Source organism: Canis lupus, chromosome 1 (genome assembly GCF_048164855.1).
Source record: "Canis lupus baileyi chromosome 1, mCanLup2.hap1, whole genome shotgun sequence".
In the NCBI taxonomy this organism is placed as follows: Eukaryota; Metazoa; Chordata; class Mammalia; order Carnivora; family Canidae; genus Canis; species Canis lupus.
The window spans coordinates 28729648-28734995 of record NC_132838.1 but is presented as its reverse complement, the minus strand read 5'-3'; positions in this window follow the sequence as shown (position 1 = coordinate 28734995).

Genomic DNA, 5348 nt, shown 5'->3' with positions numbered 1-5348 from the left:
CAAAGTATAATGATCAGAACCAACGTGTTTATTTAATAAACCCAGAAATAAACACTCTCATTACCAATTGAATCCCTAAGCTTGCATGTAGTACAACTATTTGCCTACTGAACACTCATTTCTATGACACCTTGACCATGGTCACCAAAGGTCCTGTTGGAACCTATCAATAATAGGAATGTACAACAAGATAAGGTTTTGCATTTTAGAGAAGCTTTAATCATTAGGAGGGGCTTTTTTTTTTTTTTGTATATTGAGCTGCAAACTATCCCTTGTGACATTGTCCCACTGATTCTTGTACAGTCTATATAGCAATGCCTCACAAAGCGTGCTCTGTGAACCATCTACATCATGGTCACCTGCGGTTCTTGTTGAAATGCTAGTTCTTGACTCTCCTTCACATAGAACCATTTGAATGGCGATTGGTGGCTGGAGAGCCCGGATTCCTGCTTTCAGAAGCTTTAATAAGCTCCCCCTGCATGCTCATGTTTGAAGACCACTGTTCTGAAGCCAAAGAGAATACCAAGGTCAATGCCACTTATACACCTAGCCCTTCAGAGAGCTGGAGATAGGTATTATTTTCTGTCTCTGTATCAAATCTTCTCTGGACCAGGTGTTCCAGTTTTTTCAATGGTCCCTCATGTGTGATGGTTCCGAGTCTCATTCTCTTCAAACTATGTATCATTTCATTAGAGTTTGTCCTAAAATGTGATGGCCAGAACTGAATATAAGAACTGAAAATCATGCTCCAGCTGTGCTCTGACAGGAGCAGGAGGTAGAGCAAAATGAAGGGACCAATTCCTTAGCCCAGATACTGTATTTGATATGAGAAACCATGAATTAAACACATTTATTTCATTCAATAACTTCAGTGAGCCATTGAAAATTTGGTCTAGAATGAAACAGCTTAAGCATAAAGGCACATTTTCAAAGAGAAGAATATTCATGTGTTCGCTTGAGTGTATGGCAAAACATTATTACTTTGGACTGGCAATAAGGAAGTTTTGGTAGTTGGCATGGGGTTAAGATAAAGATGGCCTTTGGTCTAACTATGCTTAATGGATTCAGTAAACAAAAAATGGTATAAGATATCAAAGAACTTACTTGATAGAACATATTTTTCAAGTACAGATTTCTCCCACTATCTGAAAGTAGAGCTTTCCTATGAAAATTTCCTCAACGGGCAGCCCCAGTGGCTCAGCGTTTTGGCGCCGCCTTCACACAGCTCAGGGTGTGATCCTGGAGACCCGGGATCGAGTCCTGTGTCGGGCTCCTTGCACGGAGCCTGCTTCTACCCTCTGCCTGTGTCTCTGCCATTCTCTCTCTGTGTGTCTCTCTTGAATAAATAAATAAATCTTAAAAAAATTAAGAACATTTCCTCAAGCCAAGATGGTGTAAAATGAAAAGACAGTCACCATTAATTTACATGGAACACTTTTGAGCATTTTTGATGCTGAGTTGCTGAGTGTAGCTCCTGGGGAAGGAGCTCGATGGGCCCCTCTTGCTGATGGGAGTGTACATTGCCTCTCTAACTCTCACTGCAAAGCAAATGCTGAATGGTATTTTCACTTTTTGCCTTTTTTCCTAAAAGCAAAAATCCTCCTTGGATATCTTTTGATTAGTGAAAATAGGCACTAATGTAGATCTTCTCTAAAAGGGAAGAGGCATAACATGAACTTCCAAAAAAGCAAGGGATACCTGTATGAAGTCTGATATTATCTGTATGTTCTCTCAAATTATATGTATACATAAATATATATCAACAATTTCTGTCATTTATGAAATTAAGCCTATAAAAGTATCATAGGACATCATTGTGTAGACATGAAATAATAAAATTGCATTTATTTAAATAATATAATTCAGAGTTTTCAATAGTTTAACTGGTCTTCCCAGCTTGTCTGAGTTGAATAATGGTTGACTACGTGTAACATTTGGTAGACTAGCAAAGGGTTGATAACTTTCTTCACATAATTTAAAATGTTGACATCTTTGTCCTTCATACTGTAACCTGTGTTACTATCTGTGTGAGCAAGTATTTATAAAAATAAGACAGATGCAAACAGTTTGTAAATCTTTCCCATAAAGTCATTTAATATTTAATAACAGTAGACCCTAGGTTTTTTGCTCCCTCTCTTACAAATTCTTAGTCTTCTTCCTGTGACTCCTCTTTTCCCTTCCCCTTTCACTTAAAGCTGGTGCTGAGTCCTTAGCCTTCCCTGCCTAGTTCTCTCTCTTCTTTGGAGAATTCCTTCACTTTTGTGGCTTTATCCCCACTTTTCTTCTACTAATGACTTCCTGATCTATAGCTCTACCTCTGTCCCCTGGGCCAACTGGCTGCCATTTAATTTCAAAAACAAAGTAAATGCTTATCAAACATCTACTCTGTGGTCCTTTCATGACAGCCATCTTATTTTAGTCCTATAACAACCTTGTAGAGTAGGTTCTGTTACTCCTGTTCAAATATGGGGCAACCGAAGCATAGAAAGTTATATTCAGTATTATCTTAAACCCAACATTAGTTTGTGAGAACAGTTTGGTTACTGTCTGTCACCATGGTGTGTCTATGATATTCAGAGACCATCCACTTTGGCACAACAATTGCCTATACGTGACCTGATATAGAGTAAGCACTAAATAAATACTTGAGAATGGCTGAATGATTGGTCAGATACACACTTAGATAGATGCTAGGTAACAATTAGTCTGATTTGAGGAGTTCAAAAGCATCATTTTCGTAGCCCAGATAAGAGATGAAGTAGTTTGGTGGTGGTGTTGTTAGTCATGGGAGAGAGGGATAAAATGGAGAGCCACGCTTCTGGTTTACAGGAAAGATGGCACTTTGTTCAGAGTAGAAAGTGCCTTGCAAAGATCTTTAGGCTCTCACAGTCACAGGATTTGGAAATTGACTGGACTCCCAATTTTCTGGCTGGGTGACCAGATACATGATGTCACCAACTGAGTCTGGGAATAACAGGAAAAAAATCTTCAGGTCTTTGAGCATAATCCTTCCAGATTATTCTTCTTAGTTACCATTTTCATCATGAATTTCTCCTGATCAAGGATCTGTAGTGACCTTCTACTGCACCTCAGAGCAGATAGTGATTTTTATTTTGATACTCAAATAACTTATTTTAATATTCAAAAATTTCATATGTTCTCCTCTCTGGATCCCAAGGGGATTATAAAGCCCTTAACTGGGAGAATATCATATTTTTTACTGTTGTTATTGCTGTTACAGTCCAGGAACTAGCATAGTGTCGGGTGAGTAGTATGTGTGTGATACTGATTTGTTTAAAGGATTTGAAAACAATCATATAATGATGCCTTTGAAATTTATGATTACGAGTATGGAGTGATTTAGAAATACAATAATCTAACTTCCTCTCCCTGAATCTGTGTTACAGTTCATAATAATTGCAAACACTTACATAGTATATTTTATATAATAAATATTAATTCTAAGTGCTTTACTTCTACTGACTCATTTAATCCTCAATAACCCTTATAAGATAAACCTTATGAGACAGATACTATTATTATTTTCTTAAATTTTATTTATTTATTACAGAGAGAGAAAGAGACAGAGAGAGAGGCAGCGACACAGGCAGAGGAGCCTGACGTGGGACTCGATCCCAGGTCTCCAGGATCATGCCCTGGGCTGAAGGCGGCACTAAACCGCTGAGCCCCCCGGGCTGCCCGACAGATACCATTATTATAGATGAGGACACTGAGGAGGTTAAGGATATTTTTAAAAGTTGCACAGCTAATTTGGATTTGGACCTGGGCAAGTCTGGCTTTAATATATACTTAACTATCACACCCTTAATATAACTTAACTTTAATATATACTTTAACTTTAATATATAACCTTAACTTTAATATATACTTAACTATCACACCTGCAGCATCTTATAGGTAACTCAGGATCCATTTATTATTGTAGTTACAAGGTAAGTAGTTATCCTATTTGTCAAAAGTGAATACATGATTAAATGCTAAAACTTTTTCATGTTACAACTTTGAGCAAATATATGTCCTTCCATTTCTTCCATCATCTGATATACTCATACTTAACATCATTAAAATAATAAAAGTTTAAGTAGTTCTTTTACATCTATAACTCATTTGATTCTTACAATAAGTCATGTAGTGAATAGATAATCATTATTATCCTCTATTTTTAGGAAGAGGGTGATACAGCCAGTGCTGGAGGGGTAGAGGTCAGGGCTTTGGTTTCTAGTCCACAGCACTGGTGATTGGGTGTCTGACCCAAACTCTTTCAACAAGAGCATACCATACCTCTTTACTGCCTTGCTGAATTACCAGTAGTTATTATTGCTATTAATTGTTGTGATTTGGGGACCTGATTTTGAATAATTAATTTACTAGGAATCAGTCTGAGTTCATCAATTCACCAAAATGGGGAAGAATAACAATAAGTATCCATCACTCAGAGTTGTTCTCAGAATTAACTATTAATTTGTACATGCTTAGAACAGCTCTTGGCCATATGCAGTAAATATAAACTGTTTTTGCTGTCTTTATTGTTTGTAGCATAAGTATTAATGGCTTAGAATAATGATCTTCTCATTGATAGTGGCTTCTCATGATAATGGCACTCAGAGCTGTTTTATGGAAGACAGGGAGCTTTGTACCCAACTATGTCTGAGATCTCACTTGAGATCTCCAATCCATTATTTTCTCTTTCCTCCTTGCTGAGCTCACTTATATTATCCCAGGCCACTGCTAGGGCTGATGGTGTCCCTGATCTAATTCTCTGTTACACAACAGTAGTATTTTTCCCCAAAGTGCATGTTCTGAGTGGCATCTGGAAACTCAGTACTCTAAGCTCAAGTCTAGAACAAATAAGGAACTAGTTAGAGTACAAAAAAAAAAAAAAAAAAAAAAAAAGCATTTTACTGTTCCTGGCTACTGGTTAACATTTATTAAATAGGGAAGACAAAACTGTTAGTCACCCTTATCAAGTATACCCTGCAGGATTAATGCTCCTATGTTTAACCTTATATTATAGTGATGGTTTTAACTATTTTTCCATATGTTATTACACTTGACCTTAATATTGTTTAACAAATCAGGAAATAAAATATTCAAAACACAGAAATCCACAAGAAAAAGATTTTGACTCATGAAAGGGATACCCCTAACTTTCCTTGTTGGGTAAAATGAATCATAACTGGGTAATGACCTCAGTACAAATGTTCAAACAAAATATAATATTTTCATTTTTCTTTCTCTTTGAATTTTACTCTTACAGATTTGTGGTTATAATGAAACATCCCTCATATCTATTTCAGAGTTATCTTCTGAGACTGGAGCCATTTCTA